General features: G+C 38.9%; 2 protein-coding genes across 8 annotated transcripts in view; one reads left to right on the forward strand and one right to left on the reverse strand.

The window, feature by feature from the left end:
• LOC131676570 (nucleolysin TIAR) overlaps window positions 1-25,157 on the reverse strand; it is a 557,873-nt gene that overhangs the window by 506,005 nt on the left and 26,711 nt on the right. The gene's annotated exons all lie outside the window — the stretch shown is intronic.
• LOC131676572 (tubulin beta chain-like) overlaps window positions 7,145-25,157 on the forward strand; it is an 84,067-nt gene continuing 66,054 nt past the window's right edge. The window contains exon 1 of the mRNA XM_058955702.1: window positions 7,145-7,451. The gene's annotated coding sequence lies outside the window, so the exon portion shown is untranslated. The remainder of the gene's footprint in view (window positions 7,452-25,157) is intronic.

The raw sequence follows: 25,157 nt of genomic DNA on the forward strand, positions 1-25,157 counted from the left end.
TATTCAATAAAATTTGTACGATAGTTGGCAGAAAATGAGAGAAAGCCTTTCACTCTAATTGAAATCGATTCACATGATGTTTTTTTGCTGCTGTCAAGCAAATGATTACGCCAAGTAGAACAGACAGTTAAACGAAAAAACACACTCCCAGTTTGGTACATGTTCACAAGCTACCACATCAGTAGCAATATTGTAGTGAGTGAAGCCAAAAGAAAAAAAAGGCTCTTCCCACCACACAGACCAGATCAACTAACTCGGAAAAGTTTCCTGCCCCTACTGAAGTCTATGTCACATGAAGAAGTGGAAGCGAGAACCACTTATGATATGTGCGGCGGGAGTGAGGCTCTCGAGAAGTGTGCTGAATGGCGAAAAACCTTTTATACACTTTTCGCACACACAATAGGCGAAAGTTTCCATAACTTTTCCCGCAACCCCACCCGGTTTATGGTTCTGTTTGACACTATACAGCAAATATGAAGCCATTCACAACGTATTACTCGCTTCCCTGTTTTATTTTCCCTTTTCTGTGTTTTGTCACAGCGAGGGATGCTTTATGAAAACAATACTCGAAACATACAAAAAAGTGTTTGCCCTTTCGCACAGAAAATGCAAAAAGTCAAACTGTCCTGGCAACGGAAGAAACAGGACGGAAGCTTCCTGACTGGAAATCTCCATAACACATCATTGAATTTATGATACTTTTAACTTTTACATTAAGCCTCTTAAGAGCAACATATTCGTCGTCGTTTTTCCCTTCTCGTCCAGCAGTGGAGAAAAAATAACGTATGGGACAGAAGGTAGAGAAAGTTCGAAAGCATACGCCTGCCCCTGTCTGTAATGTAAACTCCCGGTCGTATACAGTCGACCTTACCTACCAGCATCCTCCGTCTTCCCTAGAGATAGAGAGTGAGTTTCTGAGAGGTTGATACGCTTCACAAGTTTCCACCTTCCGGCTCGGCTCGACTACTCTATCCAAAATGCATGGCATAAAGTTTTTATTGGCTTTTCTGCCTCCACTCACTTTCGATTCGGATGGAGACGGAGGCACTTCACAATAAGATAAATACCGTACTGCATGTCAGCTTGAAAATTTATGCTTGTTTGAGTTCGTTAAAGACTTCACCTTCTCCCGATTGCTACTGATGGATTCGGGGTGGCCGCCTTTCGACTCCTTTCCGGGAAAACAGAGCGGATTGTAAGGTGGAACTGATTAGGGTCTAGAGCTGAAACCAATGTTGGAAGGATTTATTTACCCCTACTGTAATAGGGAGAGAGTCAATCCAGATGGTATGGTTTGCTAAAAACAGTAGAGTTGATTGTTTTATCACGAAAAAGTTCCTAAGTGTCTAGAGCTTTATGACAATCAATTGAAATGTGAATTTACCTTTTCTCCAATGTGAAAGTTGGATGAGATCTCATCACTGAACACCGCACATTTTCATTTAGAAAAGGCTTTCATGCCCAAAAACACAATAGACAGATTCGGTAATCACTACATTCAGCGGATCTTAGAACAGAATTTACCAAACTAATTTTCAAATTAGAACATATCGTTCTTTCGTTATATTTCTATCGATAAACAGACACATCATACTAGCCTTTTTGAATATTTTCGGAATATGCCCTTCTCTTTGCCGCACTCAAATAAATTTTCACTATTTTTCACATTTTGAAGCTATTAAACCTATAAAACTAGTAAAATCTCGCGAATAAAACACAAAAAAAAACACGTGGGTGTGACATTAAAACTATGGTGACCAGCTTTTCACATTCGAACCAGCGGCGACGGAAACAGCAACGCTTGCTTTGTTGAATAGATTCGAATTTTTTTAAGCTTTCCGATCCTACACACTGCTCAACAATTTTTCGCCGATGCAAAGAACCATTTTTGACATTTTAAAATGTTCACTCTTCACAAGCCACAGCCAATTTTTTCACAATGTTCTGCAACACCAAATTAATCTTGCCAAATTTTGTATGCCACATAAAAACGGCATACGAAGCACATCAATTTTTTTTATCAAATAATTTTACATTACTGTCGCCTCTTAACTTTTTTTAAAATTTGAACGCTAAAAGCATGCGAACAAGACGACGCGATAAACTCAAATAGATAACGGAAACGGATGCTTTCCAAAACAGTGGTGTCAGATCTTTACGAATAACATTTCAATTCGCTGTCTAATGACGAAACGATACATAGGTGACGCTGTAGTATATTGGCTCTCAAATGCGAAACTTATCTGCTCGACGCGCCAACTAGATTTCATTATTGGTACCAGTCAAATTATGAAAGAATTTTCTTGCATTAATGATTTAGGATGGTTGTTCTCTTTTAATTGTTTTAAGATAAACATTACATAGTTTTACAAAAAGAGTTAATACAGGTGATAAGAAAACACTCGTTCTCTCGCTTGACACCAAAACATTCAGTCGATCTCGATATTTTATTGCAAATCATTGTGATCCGGAATTATTTTTGCATTGTTTAGGTTAGGTTGGTTGTTTTAGATACGGAACCTTACCTAAGAATTGGATTTATCAGTGCATAACCTCGACTTTCAATACGTGCACTCTTTAATCCTGTGATTTTGGCCCACTATAGTGCTTTGATCAAGATTTCAATTTCTGAATTTCATTTTAGTGTGAACTGAAAGCGGAAGAACGAATTCTTAGTGATGTATCAAGAAATTTACTTTTCCAGAGATAGGAAACATATTTTTTCAGAAATAAAACTTTTCAATAGAAGAAAAAACATTTAATTATAATATTGTTTGTGATATATTCAAAATTTTCTTTTAAATGCGTTTTGACAGATGACAATAATAAAATCATCATTGCACCACAGGGAACAGACGTCCATCTTCAGCATTCAACTTGTGTAAAATCTCTAACGGTTTCGAAGGTAGTTGGGATGTCCAAACCAGGTACGCTACTGTCGTCATGTTTTTTGTGGCAGAGTTCGACAGAATTGACAGCGGTTATTCTACCCAGTTAAACTAGTCCGGAACTGGTTCGGACTTTCAGCATGAATTCCAGCTCAAATGCATCAACCGATAGAGTCGGAATCGGTTGTTTTCTTTAAAAAATACTGAATCCATTCAGGATTTCGAACCGGTTCCGGAATGGATTTGACGGATAATTGGGATAGGTTGGTGTGGCGGCGCTAGTGTTTATCGTATATTAATTCAAATGTTTACACACGTTTTTTTAAAATATTTTTGTTCTATCATGGATGTCTGTTCTCTGTGATTGCACTTTCGTGCCATTTTCGGTCTACATCCAGCTTTAGATCGCGAATCATATTCGAAGTAGATCATATTTGCACCGAGAACAGATGTCCAACACGACCTTCGGTTTACAAAATAAAAGGAAAATGGTTTCGATAATCGCGATTATCTACTGATAAGTCCAACATCCAGTGTGTGAACACTATCCGTAAATTAAATATCCAATCTAACCTCGAAAATATAAAATCATGCCGGGTTTCCATATTTCGCAACAATTTTTTTATTTTGATGGAATGTTGATATCAAATGAAAAAAGCGGTTTTATCATCTGTATAACTCATTTATATATTTATCTTAAAACGATTGAAATAGAACGACCGTCCTATAACATCAATGCAAGAAAGTAATTAGCTCTCAAACTGCTTTTAGTGATGTAACAAGGAAGTTACTTTCTACCTGTTAGAGATAGAAAACATAGTATCCTTCATCAAAATAACTTTTTCATCGGAAAAAGTTACATTCAATTAGAATATTGATTGACTTTATAAAATTAATAAAATATACTTTTTGATGCGATGAAAAAAAAAATCTAGTGCCGGTCGACATCCAAACTGAAAAAACTAAACACGTTAACATCATCTGGAAATCTATTGAATTAATTCAATCAACCCATGAAATTAACACGGTTGTCATTCCAATATCTAATCGAGTGTGGGAAATCTATCTATCTATTTTTCTATATCTATCTATCTATCTATCTATCTATCTATCTATCTATCTATATATAAAAGGCAATGTTTGTATGTATATGATTTATGGACTCCCAAACGGCTTAACTGATTGCCGTAAAAAATTACACGTCGTAGGCATTTGTTATGGAGCGTGTTTGTGTGCTATTGGTTGGGGATTATCTGCCCGCCAGATGGCGCTCCGGAACAAAGTGTGTTTTCCTCCTATTTCGTTGAAAGTCACAGCAACGCGCGATGGGTATTAGCTAGTATGTTATATAGAAAATCACTACATGTTTTTCACGCGAAAATCATATTGAAAGTTCATACTTTATGACTTAGATAGCATGACCATCAATATTCAATGGGAAAACAAGTCGTATTGACGTGGAATTTGTTTGATTATAATTTGAAACACCACATGAAATACGTTTTAATGGATTTTAATTGCATATAACTTTATCGTGTCGATTATTTTCAGTGTAGCGTTAAGATTGCGAAAATCCATGATGAAAATAAAGAAAGGTGGGAGGGAACATTTGACACTTTTGAGTGTATTAGAGCATGTTCAGGAGTATTTCAGTTCTAGATTCATAATTTTGACAGTTCTATAATATAAAGCTGAAAATTTTAAAACTAGAACTTGCTCTCCCCAGCAGCAGTTTTAGCGGATGTTCCATTCAATTTAAAATTCATGTCTCGCCATGCCTTCAGCGTTACTGCATTTAAATGTATTTTTCCCCAGTCTATCGGATCTGTGTCTGTGCTGAAAAGCTTGCAAGTATTTAAAACACAGTTCTAAACGTGTTTTCAAATCTGCAACAAATAGCACGGCGTCGTATAACAGTTTCAAATTTTAAAACAAAACTGTTCGAAATTATAAAACAAAACGCTCTGCTTGGGTTGTGAATGTTTCAGTTCTAGTTCTACTTTGAAACTCCTATACAAAATAAAACGCTCCTGAACATGCCCTTAGTTTTATACCTGTAAAATTAAACATGGCTTCCGGGCCACTGGAAGTGAACATAAACATCTGGACGAGCATCCTGCTTCTTTGGCGCACGATGAAAAGAGAAAAACGACCGAGCTTCGTCTCAGTTCTTCCGATTCTAACACTTGTGTCGTTTTCGCTTGAAGGGAAACTGAGTCAGGTTCTAACCCCAACTGCTGTCAAAATGTATGAACTGACATTGGACTCAGTTTCCGGGTCAAGCAAAAACGCCATTAAGGCTAGTTTACAGTTCGGGAAATGGTCACGGGATTTCGCACGGGATTTGCGTCGGGATTTGATCAGGGAAAATTTCCCGCCGAGATCTCGCCAAACTGTCAAACCAAAAACTCTGCTGCTTCTTAAAAATACAAACATTATCAAACTTGCAGCGAATTGCAAACCTTATAAAACTACTATTTTCCCCGTCGGAAACAATTTGTGTTGAATTGTTCCCGGCCGGATTTCTGTGTGGAGAGTTTTAAAATCCCGTGATGTTTCCCGCGGTTGGGTTTACACTTCAGGAAAACTGTCATTTTTGTGTAGACTCATTTCCCGTCACGGGATTTGAAATCCCGAGCTCCATTTAAAATACATAGGGACCCAAATCCCGTGACACGTTTTCCGAACTGTAAACTAGCCTTTAGGGACACTTTACCTCGAAACTACCAATAAAAATATTTATGACCGGCCCGAAACAAGTACAAGCACAAGTAAAAAATGTGCCCACCCGAATCGCGTCTTGGCGAAAATCGTCATCATATCAACAAATACAAATTTGTATTTCAAGAGTACTTATTCAAAAGGTCCTAAGTGACATTGAGCTCGAACTGAGAAAAACGAGGATGAAGTTTCATGGACCTAAAACAAATCCCTATTAGAGAACAAATATGTGTTTTGATGAAACAATTATGCCAATATAGTCTATGGACTATGCTCTTTAGGTAAATAATACTAAAAACATGAAATGTTTAGTGCTAATGTAGTTTTTAAGCGTTTTAAAATGATGCGTCCTTTTGAAAATTATAGGACCTTTCACATAGGTCTTTTTTTCGGGCCTAAGAATCATACGACGCTGCACATAAGGCTTTTTCAGCAAAGGTAGCTCTTACGACGAATATTGAATATCTTCAAAGTTTTCGACATAATGAGCACCGGAATACGAATGTTCTTCATTACTATGGTAAATAGTTGCACTGGATTTAACAGAAGTCTTGCAGAAAAAAATTGCGGGAAACTTTAGTTTATATTACCAAACCATTGGCTGGAAGTGGTTGAAACCAACGAATGGCATATTATTTAAGAATAACTAAGCTTTCCAATTATCAATTAATTTATTATACTTTCTAAATTCAACTTCGAAAATAAGTCGCATGAACAGAAGAAAATAATCTTTTATTTTGATGCTTAGGACGTTTTTACTAGGTACCTATGTGCAGTGGGAAAAACATAGAATGAAATGAATCATGCGTCGTTTTTGCATAGCGCCTATGAGCAGTTGCAGAGGTTTTGAAATGTTTCACGCATAGGTCCTTTCAATTTAAAAGGTCTCAAGTGCAAAATTTCTAAATATGATCATGACAACTTTGCGACTTTTTATATAATGCTTGTTATTTTGATAAATACTGGGTATAATGAATCCTGGTTTTCGGTATTCGTTAGCTATGTTGTAATCACGTGCTGCGCTACAAATAACTCAGTTTGTTTACATTTGTCACTAAGGACCATTTGAATCAGCACTCTTGATTTGATATCAATATTAATTCGTCAAAAGGGCGAAAGTGTTTTTTGTAAACAAACTTATTTCGCTCATTAGTCTGCTGCAGAGTGGAATTTCATGAAAAATATGCGTTAATGTAATTTTTTACCCTTCGTAGAAGTAATTTCAATAGTTTTCTGCTTTGAATTATAGTAAATTAAGAGAAACCATCAAAATAAAAGTTTGTTTACAAATCTTATTCGCCCTTTTGCAAATTTAATATGGATATGACTGGTACCTATAATGATAAGTAGTTGGCGCGTCGAGCGGATAAGTTTCATGTTTGAGAGCCTTTTTCTTGCAGCAAGTTTTTTTGCTTTTTTTTTTTTGCTCCGGTGCAAGAAGTACTGGAAACTGGAACAAACATCAAGAAGAACGCAGGAAGTGTTGGGGTTCGTGAAGTACCGCTATATGAAGCAATTATTGTTTTTTTTTTAATATAGTTTTTGTCTTGTGATTTTATCGTAAAACTATCAAAATTTCTTTTATTAAATATTTAATAATTTTTCATAGTTCAAAGGAAAGTGATATTCAAAAGGTGGTGGAAAATATAAGCTCTGCAGATTCCAAAGTCTGTATTAACGAATTACAAATTTTGTTAGCCGAGAAAACTAATCGTTTTAAACATGATGGAAAATTTGGTATAGTGGTTTTTTCTGTGATTGTAATCTGATTGATAAATCTGTGTTCGCTATTGTAATGTTGTAAAAGTTTGGATATGAAAAACTACTGAGCCCAGCAAATAGGTGAGAACTTATTTTTCGAGAAGAATTAAAACATTCCATAAATAATCGCTCAAACAAAACTTACCACAGGTGGGTGCCCTCAAACGAATTCATTTCAATTTTCAATCGATCATGAGATTACAATACAACATTTTCCCATATCTACCCAAAGCCAATTGTTGCTGAATCACCCATCGGGAATTCCAGCCCGCACCGGAATCGATTCCGATCTACCCCGCTGGGAGACACAGAGTGTAACGTGTTATTCGCCATTGTCCATCCCCAGAACGCCAATCTGTATCACTCCATCCGTTCAAAGTGCTATCAATACACGCATTACCCGCCGATCCTGCCCCAGCCCCAGTCCCGGTTCCTCTCAAAAACCAAGTGCTGTTATGCAAAAGCAATTAACCCTATTGCTGTGGTTCGGCATCGGATGTCGAGGCAAGTGCCGGCCACCATTGTTTGCATTCCGCACAAAGTTCAATTTTCCGATGCCGCCCGAAAATGTCACCCTCTGGACTAGAGACCGGCTTCATCATCACAGTAGGCCATAAAATGAATAGGGGACCGATCTGACACCAGGCTGCATCGCAATGCAACAGCTCTTTCAACGGATAGAACGCGGGCGGTGGGTGGTTGAACTAGATTCATATCCAGGCAACCAACCGCTACCGCTACGGCAAGGCTTGCTGCTTGGATGACTGAAATGCCCCCTCGGGGCTAAACCGGGTCCTATCTCGTTTGTTTCGCATGAAATATTCGATGAAATGTGTACATTGTCTCTGTTTGCTTTTCATTTATTTTAGTTCTAGATGAATGGAAAGGTAAATACCAAGACTGTCGCCGCTACCGCCTGGAGGAGGACGGCCTTTCGAGGTCCTTGCTTCAAGGACGGAAACTTACATACTCCAGATGAGCTGGGAGGGTTGCTAAATTTAGCACCCGACCGAACGGGGCAATCCTCGGAACGGGAGAGGATAGAATCGTTTTCCTTTGGTAACTCCTCCGTTCTATACAAAGAGGTGGAAGTGAGAGGCGTTATCTAGAGACAAGAAAATAATTAGGGATCAAAAGTGAAGATAAATAGGATGCGGTACCGCGAAACAAAAAAAAACAGTGCGGCGAAATTTTCTTTTCTGTACTGTTAGAATGGCCTCCGGGCGAAGGATCCGGGCTTATTACATCTTAGTTTTCATTGGTGCGGTGGATGAGCTAGCTATAGCTCTTTGGGTTTTTTTTCATTGAGCCACATGAGCTAGCACATTATTTTGCTTGCGAGATTATATTCCACTCGCGCTCTCCAGCGCATAGTGAGGAGACGGTCAGCAAACGAACCGTGGAGCCGTACTTTTACTAGCTTGTAAATTTTTCATTCCCAGAACAGGTCATAAAATTACATTGATTGTAATTTATGTGGTTTTCGTGGTTCGAAGACGACTTATCCTACATTTGGGGTATGATGATTTTAAATCTGCGTATGATTCAGTAGAGTGATGTTCGTTTTTTGCTGATTTTCATTTTACACTGTACAATAATTCTTTAAAGCAATACATAACCATAATGTACTCAGTTTGGTAACTAGAATATGCCTGTTTTTACAACAATCGCGTTCAACCATCCCTACAGCATCGTCTGTACTGTTGCATATTCTAATTTTAGACATTTATTATCTTATCCTTCTTTCTATCATTCTCCCTCTGCTGGCTCACAGTGGAACTAAAATTATTTAGTGGACTTTATAGCCGTGACCGCTTGGCGAAGCCAACGACGAAAAAAAAAACGCTTGTAAAATATTCAAATGCACAAATTTTACGGGAGAAATATTAAAATTAATTTAATATTCATTAGATTTATTGTAATTTTATACCGAATTAGTACATTGTCTGCTGGAAACTTTTTCTTCTGTCGCTTTTCATCGTGACACCTCGAGCAAAATGATGGATCTGTAGATCCGTACCCACTCGTAGACCGAATAAGTTAAAACTTTCATTCAGTAATGAGATGAATCACCCCCTCTTTTATCGTTTAGTCAATACCCAATGAAAGTTGTATCAACTTGAATCATGTCGCCACCAAATTCCAACTTAGGATCGAACCTTTCTGCGACCCACAAAACTACCGGCAACCGGAAAGGTTAAGTTCTGCCCGGATATTAAAAAGCCATAAAAACTTGTCCCAAGTACCAATATTGGTAAACTGTCCGAAGCAAACTTCTACCCACTTGCGAAAATGTCAGTATAATAACGGCCATAAAACGGTTTTTTTTTCTCTACGACGCCTCCGAATGTATCCCAAAGCGGGGAAAAAGGCAAATTATACTTGTGTCAGTTTACAATTGGTCTATCCTTACCGGCTGTACTGGGGGTGGGAGTCGTTCTCGTCTTCACTAAAAGGACACCGGAAGGAGGGAAGCAAAAGGGATAAAGAACTTAAATTAAATTGGCTCTCAATTTTCGAGGGTGACTGATCGTTATTTAAATCTCACTTCCTAGATATGGCATGCATACGTTTCGTCTCGACTTGCACATGCTCTCGAAGCTCAGACAATCGACAGAGCAAAGCCAATTGTTGGAAAGTGCCACCTTCTCCGAATAAGAGGAAATTCGTTCCAACGAACCACCACGCTCTGTCAGTTCAGTTGGGGTTGGACGACTACTAACAAACGCTAGGTTGTTTGCCAGCCCGACTTTAATTTGATTGAATTTATCAATCTTGATGATCTCAAGCCGGTTCTAGCTCCCCGCACATTTTCCCAGTCTGCCGTCCAAGGATGAACACAAGAATCAAAGCAATTGTTTAGACTTGAGGGCACAAAACACAACACAAGGGAAACACATCAATAGCTGGTGGAGAGAAAAGGTTACAATTGAATCAATTCCCTTTGCCGTTTGGATCGGAACTGGGAACAAGAACTGCTTTATGGCTTTCCGGTGTTCGGTACAGGACCATCCGAAGCTATACCATTGTCAGCCCTAACAAGCTATTCAACGGTCATTACGTTTCTGTTGCTGCTGGTGGAGATGACGGTATTGCAAGGAAGTAAAAAGAGGTCGCCGTCATTTTTTTTTTTCGTCACGTTGCTCGATAGGCCGTTTTGAACTTGATCGGTATTTTCGGGGACAGTGTTGGCAACAAATTTTGCTTTTTCTGGGGTAAGTCGCTTATCTACTACTCTTCACGTCGTATAATAGGTAGATATACTTAATCTGTATAACTATTAATGAGATGTGACTTGAATACATGACGAGTCTTGTTTTTCATATGACTGTGTGCTCTTTAGATGGCATCAAAGAATATTCTGGTTGAGATATCACATCGCTTCGTCGATAGAGCAGTGGGTATATGACCAAGTTCCCCCAGCTAGTGCTATACTGATAAGCCACTGCACAAAGTATATGTTTGCTTTGTTCAGGTTAATAAGCTAGGACTGCTACCTGCGGAATTTAATATACCGAGGAAATACGTATTGTTTGGTCTTAGTAGGATGCCGGCTGATGTCCCCTTCATTTGGTATGGTCTATTCTAGTTGGTAAGGATGTCTTTATGCTTGGTTGGTGGATGTGTGATAGCAAGAAATATTGCATTTTCTGATTTGCATTGGTAACGAGACTGTTTCCTAGTTCTGATTCGTGGGGTTGACGATCGTGCAAAAAAAATCGAAGACGTTTTTTTTTAATTGAACGTTTTTGTCAGCAAACTAAATTACTCGGAAACAGTTGTTTGGACGTTTTCACAAGATATGAGACCTTTTGAATTTAGTGTCTAGCTGGTAATAATTTATTGCTGGATTCGAATTATCTAACTCCCTGCCCTCTGGTCTTAAACCAACCAATAGTACTCTACCATTTTCCCGAGTACACTATAAGACTTTCATGAAGATTATGTAAAGGGTACCGAAACAAATTGCTTTTTTCGTTTTCAAAGGTGGCAGTTTTTCGAAGCTTTCTCAGTTGAATTTTTGTTACGCAAATTTGGAGTACATGAAGTTATGTGTGTACAACCGGAATAAACAAAATCGATCCAGTGTTTGGATGACGAGGCAAAATGTTTGACAAGCTGTCACAATGCGGAAGCAGAAAGAGGCGGGGAGAAAGACAGAAAAAGAGTGTTCATGCCCATGATACATTGCAAGATGACGTCATATGAATAAAAATGCTCGAAAAAACAGTTCAGCAATATTGTTCAGTGTTAGAATTCGAACCAAGTTTCTTGTACTGGGTGGAATAAAAAATCTTGAACTGTATATTCATGAAATCAGTTGACGCGAGGTGTTTTAATTTTATAACCAGACACACTTCAAAAGCACTAGCCCCTCGAAAAGGTCTTTATGCAACATTTCAGTTTAACCACACATAATTGAGGGCTATTAAACTTAAGGATCTAGCGCTATCTGGGAAAAAAGTCCTTCGGAGGTAGCCTTTATTGGACATGGAAAATTTTGGAGTTTGGAACGGCAGCTTTTGATTTCCTTTTGATGCAAAATATCTTAGAAATATATTAGGCATCGGATCTTGTATCGTCTGGTGATTTTGTTTTGAAAAAAGGTTGTCTCTCTAATAATTTTATTTTTAAATTAAGACTTTCCAAATTGACACCAGATCTCAACGTTCCATGCAAAATACATTACCAAACTCTAGTCGCATCTCGACTGGAAAAATTCCCACGTCCTAGAAAGCCTTTTTTTCGGGCTTTGTCGATGTTCTATATCTGTATATCGAGACCAGCATATTGAGTAGAAAATTTGAGGTGCTGTGACCAATCCAAGTGCCATCACGACATTCCGAATATGTCCTATCTATGTTTTACTCATGCGAGCAAAACAGGTTTTTACACATACTTCGTAGAAAATCGGTAGCATTTAGTCATACATCAAGTGACGATAGCTGACCCATTTTTGGGTTACTATCCTCTGACTTATCTTTCAATTTATTACACCTCCCGTAACATATCTCGAAAGTTCACCTAGATAAGCTCAGAATTGTGAGATAGATAGATAAGCAAGCAAACTTTTTATGAACAATTACCGTGTCTACATGCCGACTCGCAAATTTGAAATCGACGGTGTTGTCACTGATTCGAGTTAGTTTTACGTGGATCTACTGAGACACGGGGCTGGCTGTTTCAAGAACCCCTTACACTGATGAGCAAAGATTTTTAAATGACAATCGCACTGGACGGTACAAAAACAGTGTATCTTTTCAAACGCGTATCGGGTAACCGTCTGAGTCATTCCATTAAAAACGCTCTTAGAATTCTTTTACAGAACTACTAGAAAAGGCTATGCCACTCATACCGACAAATCATTACGCACTCTTGGCTCAGGAGTAATCTTTTACTGTTTCCTAAAACTATAGACAGATGAGATTCCTTGCAAAGGCATAAATTTTTCTCTTGAGTGCCTGTCAAATATACCAGCTCGAGGAAGTTTTGATAAAAAGCCGAAGTAAACAGTTTTCAACGCTTCTAGTAACACCAAAAATGTCATGTGATATTTCAACCAGAGATTCAGCTCAGTGAGGACGGCATTAGATTGTCCTCCCGATTACAATTGATCTAGCTTACTCCACGATGTCTGCTTCAGTTTTATGGAGGTGGGTGGCTTTATTGCCTTTAGTGTGACTTGTTTTATAATTTATCCTCACTTATTTTATTAAGCAGTAAAATGAGTAAAAAACCCCTTAATTGAAAATATTTCTTTCAAAAACTCAACGTAGAATTACATAGAATGTGTATGCAAAGGAAAATAAGTAGTTTTTCAATTGCAGGTAACACCGCAAATCATGTTTTTTTTCCAGAGACGTTCTACAAAAAGCTTCATCACCGAGTCGTTTGTCGATCTTTTTGTATAGAAAAGTTATAGAATATTATTGAAATGATACACTATAATGTACGAAAGTACGTGTGGTACGGTTTCACGAAACGCATGGTCATCGGGGAAAAAGTTTACGGTAGACCTCATTCGAAACGAAAACGTGCCCGGGAGTACAGTTTACCGGATCCTGGCATCCCTGAGCGTGGAGCAGAAGGCCGGTAGCGGCCGTCCGGCAAAGATAATGACGAATAAGAAGGAAGAAGCGTTAAAAGAGCTGTTCGACAACAAGGAAACAGAAAACATTCTTGCTCCCATCATACTTTGCTTCACCGAACCCTCAAGATGGAGAAGATCATCTATCAGAAGAAGACTCGGTCCCCCCAGAGTACACGGATGAGCAGATTGCGATCGTGAAATCGCAGTGCCGGTGGATGACGTCTACCGCTAGACGTCGTTCGAGCTGGACGACGAAAGTTACTTTCCGCTCTCGAAAATTCGAACATTCCAAAAAATGACAGCTACTATTCCAACGACAAGTCGGCCACACCCCCCGAAGTAAAATATAAGGTTAAGCATAAATTTGTAAAAAAAGTTATGCTGTACATCGCCATATCGGACAGAGGGATTTCAAAGCCGTGATTCAAGCCGACCGGTCTAGCCATCAATCAGCACCAGCAGGAGTGTCTTTAGAAAATTCTTCTGCCGTTCTTAAAGGAGCATCCTGTTGATGGGATGTACGTCTTGTGGCCGGACAAGACGTCTTCCCATTACGCCAAGACGACGCTGGAGCATCTTGAACAGAAAAAGATACCGTACGTGCCGAAAGAAAGGACTAACTGGCCCCCTCAGTGCCCTAGTGTACAAAAAAAAGTTGACGCGCCAAGGATACGAAGCAGTTGACCACCAGGATCCGGAATTGTATCCGGAAGATGAACGTCAGTGCCGTCCGGCGCTCTTGTGAGAGTATCGATTTTTTTTTGTTTTTTAACTACATGACTGAAAAAATTCTCATTTTTTATTGAACACCCGTTAGTGCTAATTGATCACCAAAACGGTGCCTGTTACTGATGAAGTGAACCCGAAACACAAAATTCAGCTTTATGTATTCTCTTCAGTACAGTTGTTTCAAAAGCCAACGGAGTCCGAAAGGTGTCTAGCTTTGCATAAAATTCAATCACCACGTGGCATTATTCCTTCTGTTCGTGTCTTTAACAAAGTGTTTCAAAAGGTCATAACAGTGCGGATGATATTGAATTTGGCACTTCTTATTGATGAGATTTTAAGTAAAGCAAAGCACGTTATAGGTTAAACGTTTCTTTTTACTTGGAACAAATTCACATATTTTTTTAATAAAAAAAATACCAGAACTTACAAGTAGTAATCGAAAATCAGAAGATTACAAGTAGTAATCGAAATACCGGTATCTGTTAAATAGTGAAGTGCAAGTGCATGTAACTATAAAAACATAGTGGAATTAAATGGAAGAAAATCTTTGAAACATTACGTACATTCCACTAAGACCTCCGTTCGCGTATATATTGTGAAAATGGCAACCAAGCCAAGTGAGCATAATAAATTTATTAGCCTTAGGAAAAAAATCGCGGGATTACATAAAGATGTTGCTTTTCTTAGAAAGTGTAAAAAATTTCAATTGACCCCAACTTGTCATAAAGTCAAGTTGAAGACATCCATGCCTTTAAGTGTAGTGAAGAAGATGGAAGCCGATTTCTTAAATCATAGTATAAAACGTCTATATAGTGTATTAAATATGACAACATTGGAGTGCTATAACTTGCATTTGAAATTGGCTAAAGAACACCCAATGAGTTTTTGTTTGTTCCTAACAAAAGTGAAAGTTGCAGAAAAGTGTAAATCGGAAAGAAAGAGAAAACTTTTGGACAAGAAGTTCGACAATTTAAGACTAAAATCCTACATTGACCGACCCAAACCGACAGTACACATTTTAAATGACTGGTAAATCGTTCATCTCAGAGCTTTACCGAGGAACAATCGACTTTGTTAAATCAGGGACTTAACTATGCAATAGCATCAAGACCAAATTTTGAACAAGTAATCATTGACCTAGAGACAGGTTCTAATAATTGCAACCATCATTTTTCAACAATTAATGACGCTAGATCCACGACAGCGGAAATAATTAAAGAAAATACTCCACAAAAATGTCAAACAAAAGAAATAACAATTATAAAAGAATTGAGAAAAAAGCCAGTTTTTTATTTAAAGGCTGACAAGGGAAATAAAGTTGTAATAATGGACAAAGAACAATATGGCGCTGACATGACCCAAAAAATAATATCTGGCCCGTACAGGGCACAGAAAATTAACCCCCTCCCGGACATGATTAAACGTGTTGAAAAAACTCTTAAAGACGGTAAACCCCTCTTGGGTGAGAATCTCACTCGTTTCAAAGTTTCAAATCCCACCTTACCCCGAATAAAAGGATTCCCAAAAATTCACAAACCCGGAAATGAAATCAGGGAAATTATTTCATCAATAGGTGCCCCAACCCAAAAATTGCAACATGGCTAGTGCAAGAATTTCAAAATATGCCAAAAAAGTTTTCCAGCCGGTCCATCACCAATACACAAGAATTCACTCTCAAACTTCAAAACTGAGGTGAAATCAAAGACGATGAGATTATGGTCTCCTTTGACGTAACCGCACTATTCCCAAGTGTCCCTGTAAAAGATTCAATTAACCTACTAGAGGATTGGTTATTACAACAAAATAACAACAGTCTATGGAAAAGTAAAGTAAGATCTTATATCCAACTTACTCGCCTTTGCATGGAAGAAAATTATTTCACATTCCGGGGTGTCTTCTATAAACAAACCACGGGTGCTCCGATGGGTAACCCACTCTCTCCATTTCTTTGTGAACTTTTTATGGCAAACTTAGAAGAATGTTTAAAAGAAAAAGGTGAGCTACCAGAACGCTGGTGGCGATGCGTTGACGATATCTTCTGTATTATCAAACGTAAAAATTTATCCCGGATGTTGGAAACCATTAACAACATCCATAAAAATATCAATTTTACACACGAAGAAGAGGAAGATAACAATTTGCCCTTCTTGGATGTGCTTGTAAAAATAGAGGGGGGGGGTCCTTGACTTTCGAAATATATAGGAAACCTACAAATACTGAGAGAATTATACCAAATACTTCAAACCATTCATGTCAGCATAAAATGGCCGCTTTTCACCACATGGTCCATAGAATGCTTACTCTAGCTTTAGGGGAAGAAGCAAAAACTAAAGAAACTGAATTCATTTTCGAAACAGGTAAGCTCAACGGGTATCCAGAGCAAACCATCCAATCAATAATTAATAAAAAAAATCTAGAATACTTCATAAGCAAAACCTCACAACCTTAACTCCAACAACTGAAAATTTAAAAAGGATAGCAGTAGATTTCAACCAGAAAACGGCTTATCCACTTAGGAAAAAATTAAAAAAGTTTGGTGTAGATCTAGTTTTCAGTAGTAAAAATTACCAGCTAAAATCAATACTAGGATCCACAAAGGATCCGATAGAAACACTGAGCAAATCGGGGATATACAAAATATCATGTTCACATTGTGATAAAGTTTATATTGGACAAACCAGGAGAACATTAGAAATTCGATTCAAAGAGCATATTGCGGAAATAGCAAAAGCTACTAGAGAATCTGCTAAAGATTTACCATTCCACTTCAAATCCAAGGTAGCGGAACACGTTTTTTCAGAAAAACATAACTTAACTATAGAAGATATTAAAATTCAGCGCCAAGTCTCTAATCCTTGGAAATTTTCAAACATTCGTCTCCTTTCTTATTTAATCGAGACCAAGGTAACGGATATTCATGGCTCTTCGAAATTTTACCTACATGCAAAAAACGGTTCAGCTTCATGCACCTAGGTACCCACCGACCACAGCCTACCCGCTTCTCTAGATAAAACGACTTTACAATCCCGTAATTTCCTATAGACTGATACAAACACTGAAGAAGATTACAAGTAGTAAGCGAAGTACCGGTATCTGTTAAATAGTGAAGTGCAAGTGCATCTAACTATAAAAACATAGTGGAATTAAATGGAAGAAAATCTTTGAAACATTATACCAGAACTGTTTTATTTGAGATTCATGTTAGTTTCATATGGTTCAGTTAATTTTCAAGTGAATTTAAATTGTTCGTAGTCACTTCTAAAAGTTGCAGATCAGTTTTACTATGTTTTCCAGTTTTTCAAGTTTCAGTTCACTTCGTGTTGAAGGGTTGCAAACATTTTCATTAATTTTCAAGAGATTTTCAACTTTGAAGGAGTGTTAGGCTTTAATTTCATTTTGGATTTAATTAAATTCAATTTAAAGTGGTTTAGAACTATCAAGGTCTGATTAACTTTTTATTAAAATATGAGCCAAATTTTCAAATTCATTTATTTATGCGCTATCACTGTGTTTGGTTCATTGCGTGCGTTTTTAGAATGAAACTCTGACCCGGTTCTTTAGATTATCACATTTTTGTTTCCGGGAATCAATTCAGAAGGGATAAAATCCATTTTTACTGTAGTCTTTTTATTTAGAGGTAGAGTCGGAATCTGTTGGAGTCCTTCTCAGAATTCTGAAGAGATACATCTCAGGATTCTGGACCAATCTTTCAGGGATTCCGATGGAATCTTACTAAGGATTATAAATCTGACAACTTGATCAAGATATTAGTGTCAAAGTATTTTAGATTCTGATGAAATTGCGCCAAGAACAATACAATTCTGCTCAGATTTCTGACAGAATTCTGCTCAGTCTTTTGACGTAATCCTGATTATGAATCTGGTGAAAGGAGAATCCTGATTGAAATTGAGCATTGTCTTGTTCCATTAGAATCTTTTAAAATGATTCCATCAGAATCCTGAGCAGAATTGCGTTAGAATATGTAGCAGTATATCATAAAAACTGATGGATTCTACCAAATTTCTAAACAGGATTCGGAGTCACCCCAAAATCATCGTCAAAGCCCTGCGAATTAACCATGTATCTTTTGATGGCTGTATTTTTAAACGGTACCACATAAGATTGCCAGTTAATGAAAATTGTATTCGCACGCAACAGATGTAGGGGAGAGAGGGTAACGGTGGATCAGCAGGAACTATGAAACAATCGCAATAAAATCATAATGCATGAACATAATCGTCTCATTCCCTCATATTTCATGGTTTCTAATTCTGTACACGTGTTACTATATTTTGGAAGATTTCTGATAACTCTATCTCTTTTAATGGATATTTGTTTGTTTTATAACAGTCAGAGTAAATTTGCCATAAAAATCATTATTTCATTTTTATGAGTTACCGTTCACCAGAAAAATATTTATTCTACTGTTATTTGTAGCCAATTTTATGCTCAACATTTGCCGCGAACAAAGTTTTTTGGTAACTTGTCATGGTTCTGTGCAATTTGACAATCTTCATAAATAGACCCATTGGGTAGCTGTGAAACGTTGATATATGGGGAACAGTGAAAATTTCTTGTCTTTGTGATCTATATTAAAATGTGAATGGGTTCCGATTTTCCACGATAAATACATTTCATTAAATGGAAAGTTTGTCAATTTGGGCAAGTTTTGTAGAAATTATCGCCTCTTTCAGGATTGCATCTTATATGCATATATGGTGGTCCGATGTTACGCGATGATATAGTGATATCTTGCGGAAACAAACAATTTGCGTCTCAAAATAACTTTAATAGGAAGCTTTAGGATCTTTATTCGTCAAAACAAAAGAATGAAATTCGCAAGTAGAATATTTCACTGTAGACGTCGTCGTGTTTCATAGTTCCTACCCATGGGGCTCACTGGTACATTTTACCACCGACTGTTGATTACCCAAAAAAAGTTATTTCCCGTGAATTTTACCAGCTGGAAAAAATATATGCATTAGTCAACAACAGAATGAAACTATGTATCACTTTTAGCTACACAAATAACATGTATTATCATTAAAATGAAATCATATAAAAAATGTGTTTCATTGTTACCCCCTCTCCCCTAATTGATTTTTGCTATGCACATACAAAGCTACGATAATAAGGTAAAGCCGAGGATTTCCAGTTTCCTTGATTTACTAATTTTTTTCAAGATACATAAATTCATCCACATTAGCTCATCAAAATTTATGAATTAATGGAACCATGCATTTTCGGATGATCTAGTGTTCTAACAAAGCCGATAAATTCTCCGTAAAATACGACCATTTCCGATGAACGATGGCACCCCTTCCACTGTCCGACCGAAAAAGAAAACATCTCATTCTAAATAGCTTTCCAGGTCGGATGATGCTGCTTTCGTTCCAAACTTCAACATCGTGCTGCAAAAAAAAATTGAATCGAGTTTGATCATCCCCTTAACGAATGCTGACGGATGATGGCAAACTCTTGAGTTAGAACAAAGCCACGCTCTGTGGCCGTCAGATTCAGGAAAGCGAGAGAGGCCAACGAAAACAAAAAAACGTAGCCAAGCACTCAGGAGGAAAATTGAAGAAGCAATTTCCACCGTTTCAAACAGGGGTTAGACGCCGGCTTCGCGGATAAACGGGACGAAATTGATTCTTTAAATTTGATGTTTTACAGATGTTTTTATCTTTTTGACGATCCGATCTGATCCAGTCTGACCCTCGTTTTGCTTGTTTCTACGCGGCAGTGAACGGCGAGGCAGAAGTGAGCGGATCCGGATGTAGACACTTTTTTTCTGTTGATTTCCGTCTTCGTCTCCGAGCTGATGGGGATGATGAAAAGACGACAGATTCTGGCAAAAAGCGGACCGACCGCGCCGCCGCCGGGTTGGGTGGACATTTTCCAATTCAATGTTAATTGAAGTGGATGAGCTATTAAATTTAATTTTGTTTGGGCGAGTGAGAAGAAGTTTTCTACAAAGGCCTTATGCTGGTGGGACCGAGTAGGGTGATGGAATTTGGAACATGCTAAAATCTTCCTATACGATTCCTTTTTGTAGTAGACGGAAACGATAAAATTTAATGATTTCTATAGCTTATAACTATTATGTAGCAACACTGTTCGAATTTTCCTGATGGATAAAGTTAAGCACCCTAACAGCATTTCGTGGCATGACGGCAACCGGATATAAAACAGAACGTGATTGCTTATTTTTGATTGGGCCTATTATTGGCCGTATTTCCATAAAGGAAACTTCTATTTTGGAAAGTTACTTAACACTGCCTTCATTGCTTACAACAAGACAGGCATGACTAACCCACGTGAAATGCCTCGTGCTTGCATTCTTGCAAATAAGGCTATTGACGCGTGTCTCATATCGGAGCTCACAACTCGCGATATCTGTGTTGTCACAGTTACATTGACTGTCGAAAACGTAGACAAAAAATATATATATTGTTCAGCATACCTACCGCATAACGAATCATCTCCTTCTGATGATTTCAAAAGCGTTGTATCATATTGTAGCAGAAATGGGCTTCCGCTCATTATCGGCAGTGATGCGAATGCTCATCACATCATTTGGGGCAGCTCAGACATCAATCTGAGAGGCTCTGAACTGATGGAGTACATAAGTAGTACAAATCTCCATATTCTGAATGTGGGAAACCGACCAACTTTTGCGAGGTCTGGGAGGGAGGAGGTGTTAGACATAACACTTTGCTCTGATAGAATTTTGCATGAACTGGGAAATTGGCAAGTTCCAAATGAAACTGAACCGTCTCTATCCGATCATAAATATATATTTTTCGAGCATTTTGATGTCACCTTCAATGTGGTGACCTATCGTAATCCTAAATCTACAAACTGGGACCTCTTTTTGGAAAACTTGGCGACTAAATTTCATGGATATTTTCCAACAATTAGTCAACTAGACGACTTAGATGACGTCGTGGATACGACAAACTCATTCATATTAGCATCCTACGAAGAAGCTTGTCCACTTCGTACTGTTAAATCGACTAGGGGAACCCCTTGGTGGAGGGCTGAGCTTGAAAGAATGAAGAAAGTTATGAGAAGAGCTTGGAATCGGCGTCAGCGTGATGACTCCAGGGCTTTCAGGTCAGCTCGTAGTGCATATAAGAAATGTCTTAGATCTGCAGAACGGGCTGGCTGGCAAAGCCTATGCACTAATGTCTCTAGTCTGAACGAGGCTAGCAGATTAAATAAAATTCTCTCCAAATCGAATGATTTTCAGATGAACTCCTTGAAAACCAGAGATGGTGTTTATGTGACGGACGAAAAAGATGTTCTTAATTGTCTCTTCGACACACACTTTCCAGGCTGTATCGATCCGGAGTTGATCAACGTTCACAGATCTCATTCTGGTGATTCGGACTCGTGGGCGTTAGCACGCACATTGGTTTCCACTGAATCGGTCAAGTGGGCAGTTGACAGCTTTGCTCCATACAAATCACCCGGAAAAGATGGAATACTTCCCGTGCTACTGCAAAAGGGATTTGATAAGCTTAAACATGTCTTGAAAAAGATTTTGCTTTCCAGTCTTGCTACCGGGTATATCCCGAAAGCATGGCGAGAAATAACTGTTAGATTTATTCCCAAAGGGGGGCGCTCAAGCTATGAAGAAGCCAAGAGTTTTAGGCCAATCAGCTTAAGTTCTTTTCTTCTGAAAGCTTTGGAACGGATAATCGATCATCACATCAGGAACGTTAGTTTAGTTGAATATCCACTGCACAAAATGCAACATGCATATCAGTGTGGGAAATCCACGATCACTCTGCTTCACGATGTTGTTTACAACATTGAGAAAGCCTTCTCGCTCAAGCAATCTAGCTTGGGTGTATTCCTAGATATTGAGGGTGCTTTTGACAATGTGTCCTTCCAGTCTATTCTGGAAGCGACGCGCGGTCATGGGATACCTGCATGTATCTCAGGTTGGATAAACGCAATGCTTAGTAACCGCATGCTTTGCTCGTCACTGCGACAGGCTGAGATACGGAAGTTGAGTATTTGCGGTTGTCCTCAGGGCGGCGTTCTGTCACCTTTGTTATGGAACTTAGTAGCTGACGGCTTGTTGAAGAAACTCAATGAGCTTGGATTTCCAACCTACGGGTTTGCTGACGATTACCAAATACTAATTACTGGATTTTGCATCGGAACAATCTTTGACTTGATGCAACAGGCATTAAGAGCTGTCGAACAGTGGTGTCGACAAGTTAAACTATCAGTTAACCCAAGCAAAACTTCAATGGTTCTTTTCACGAAGAAGCGAATAACAACCGGGGTTCGTCCCTTGCAGTTCTTTGATTCTGAGCTACTGTGTGCGGATCAAGTCAAATACGTTGGAGTCATATTGGATTCCAAACTGAATTGGTCTGCTCACATTGAGTTCAGAGTCAAGAAAGCGTGCATGGCCTTCGGGCAGTGCAGACGAACTTTTGGAAAGACCTGGGGTCTCAAACCTAAATACATCTATTGGATTTACACGACAATTGTACGTCCAATACTGTCATACGGATGCCTTGTGTGGTGGCAGAGGGGAGAGGTGGTGACAGTCCAGTCAAAGCTAAACCATCTGCAAAGAATGGCGCTCATGGCGTTGACTGGTGCTTTCACCACGACTCCGACTGCTGCTCTTGAGGCACTTCTAAATATCAAACCATTACACATACACTTAAAACAAGAAGCACTATCATGTGCATACAGACTGCAGGTTACTGGGCTTTGGAACAGTAATCATGTTGATCTTGCTACCAGTCATATACGATTGTGGTCACAAATGGTTACATGGGGTGAAGATATTCTTGCTCCCAGCGATATTACACTCACTTGTAGTTTTCCTTACAGGACATTCCATGTGAAGATTCCCTCTCGAGAGGAGTGGTTGTCTGGCTTTATGGAAAGACAACAACAAACGCAAGTAGTCTGTTACACTGACGGTTCTCTGATGGAGGGACGTGCTGGTGCTGGTGTCTACTGTCGTGAAATGAGATTGGAACAATCTCACTCACTAGGTAGATATTGTACTGTATTCCAAGCAGAAATCTTTGCGATTATGTGCGGGGTGCAATCGGCCCTTCAACTGAGTTTGTCCGGCAGAGTTATAAACTTCTGCTCCAATAGTCAGGCTGCAATCAAGGCCCTTAGCTCAGACAAATCCCGGTCCAAGCTAGTGATCGCGTGCCGAACCCAAATCGAAGAACTAAGCATTGTCAACACTATCTACCTTGTCTGGGTGCCCGGACATTGCGGTATTACTGGAAATGAATGGGCTGACGAATTGGCCAGGGCAGGTTCAGCGATTGACTTCGTTGGTCCTGAGCCCGCCCTGCCAATTTCGACAAGTTGGATAAGGGAAAAAATACGGTCCTGGGCTTTGTCCGAGCACCGCAATTATTGGAGAAATCTACAAACGTGTCGCCAAACAAAGGCGTTTCTAGAACAACCATGCCCAGTGGTTTCGAAAAATCTCTTACATTTTTCGAAGCTCCACTGCGGCATGCTGACCAGGGCTTTAACCGGCCACTGCAAACTCAATTATCACATGGCAACTATTCAGCGCGCTGAGTCTTTTTCATGTGATCTTTGTGAATCCGACTACGGAACCTCATATCATCTGATATGCAACTGTCCAGCGCTAGCGCAATTGCGATTTCGAGTCTTCAGCCGTCCTTATATAGACGAAACCATGTTTGGTCGACTGAAACTCAGAGACATACTAAAGTTTCTTATCCAATGTGGTAAAGAGCTTTAGGATTATTCGCAGGCAAGTTGAACTACTTGTGAGTTTAACTTACCTGTTGTTTATTTTTGTTTTGTGCTGTTATTTTTCCCACCCTTCCAATTCTACTTCCCCACTCCTCCTTGTCCTTTCCTTCCACTCAGGAAATGATGAAAACACACGGCAAGGCACAAATCCCCGACTATGTACGGGGAACGTGCCATTTGAGCCAATATATTCTGATTCTGATTCTGAACACTGTTCGAATTTTCCTGATGGATATAGTTAAGCACCCTAACAGCATTTCGTGGCATGACGGCAACCGGATATAAAACAGAACGTGATTGCTTATTTTTGATTGGGCATTTTTTTCCATTTGCCTGTGCCTACTTGATCCTTGTCAACTGTCAATGGCCGTTTGCGTTGCCTCGATGACAAGGTGACAAGGGTAATAAGATCATCACCATCATCCGGGGGGGCTATACTTAGGTGCTAGTGCTGAGCCCGACTCGCTTGGTTTGCGTTTGTCATTGATGAGATTTTCGGGGGCCGCCACCGGTTAGGGGATGTTTTCGATTTTATTGATGTCATCATTCAATATAATCATTTCTCAAGTAAAAAGTCGTTTCAATATTCGGCTTCCTGGTGGGATGTTCCCTTATTGATTGATGAGTTGCCGAGAAGGAAGAGCGAAATGGTCTGTAACTAACCATCAATTTATCAAATTTCAATATAATATCCTTTGTGAACTCGCTGACAGTGCATTGCGGAGTTTACAGAAAACATTTTTTATCGTATCACGAACAATAACAAATGGGGAGTGCAAATACATCTTCGAGAACGAAAGACATTTGGAGAAAAAAACAAGTTGAAGATTGAAAAAAGAAAACAATTGAACAACACAAACAGTAATGTCTTCTACGGTTTATGGTGTAACATAAACAGACACCGGGAGCTGAATCGTTGATACGGTGAATCGTTGGCAGAACTACTGAACCGGGAACCCCACATGGTTCTTGGTCATATCCTTTAAATACGTGTATGCTGTTTACGGGAACCGGTTGGGAAAACGGGGTAAAATTAGGAACACACGTAAAACGAAACAAATAAATCCGACTACCGAAGCTCAACCACCGCCGACTGGTCGAACCGCAAGCTTTTTACTGTCCTTACCGAAACCAAGGCGGAGAAAGAGGAACAGCAGTTTTTAATGGATATCTGTCTGTGAAAC

Source organism: Topomyia yanbarensis, chromosome 1 (genome assembly GCF_030247195.1).
Source record: "Topomyia yanbarensis strain Yona2022 chromosome 1, ASM3024719v1, whole genome shotgun sequence".
NCBI lineage: Eukaryota > Metazoa > Arthropoda > Insecta > Diptera > Culicidae > Topomyia > Topomyia yanbarensis.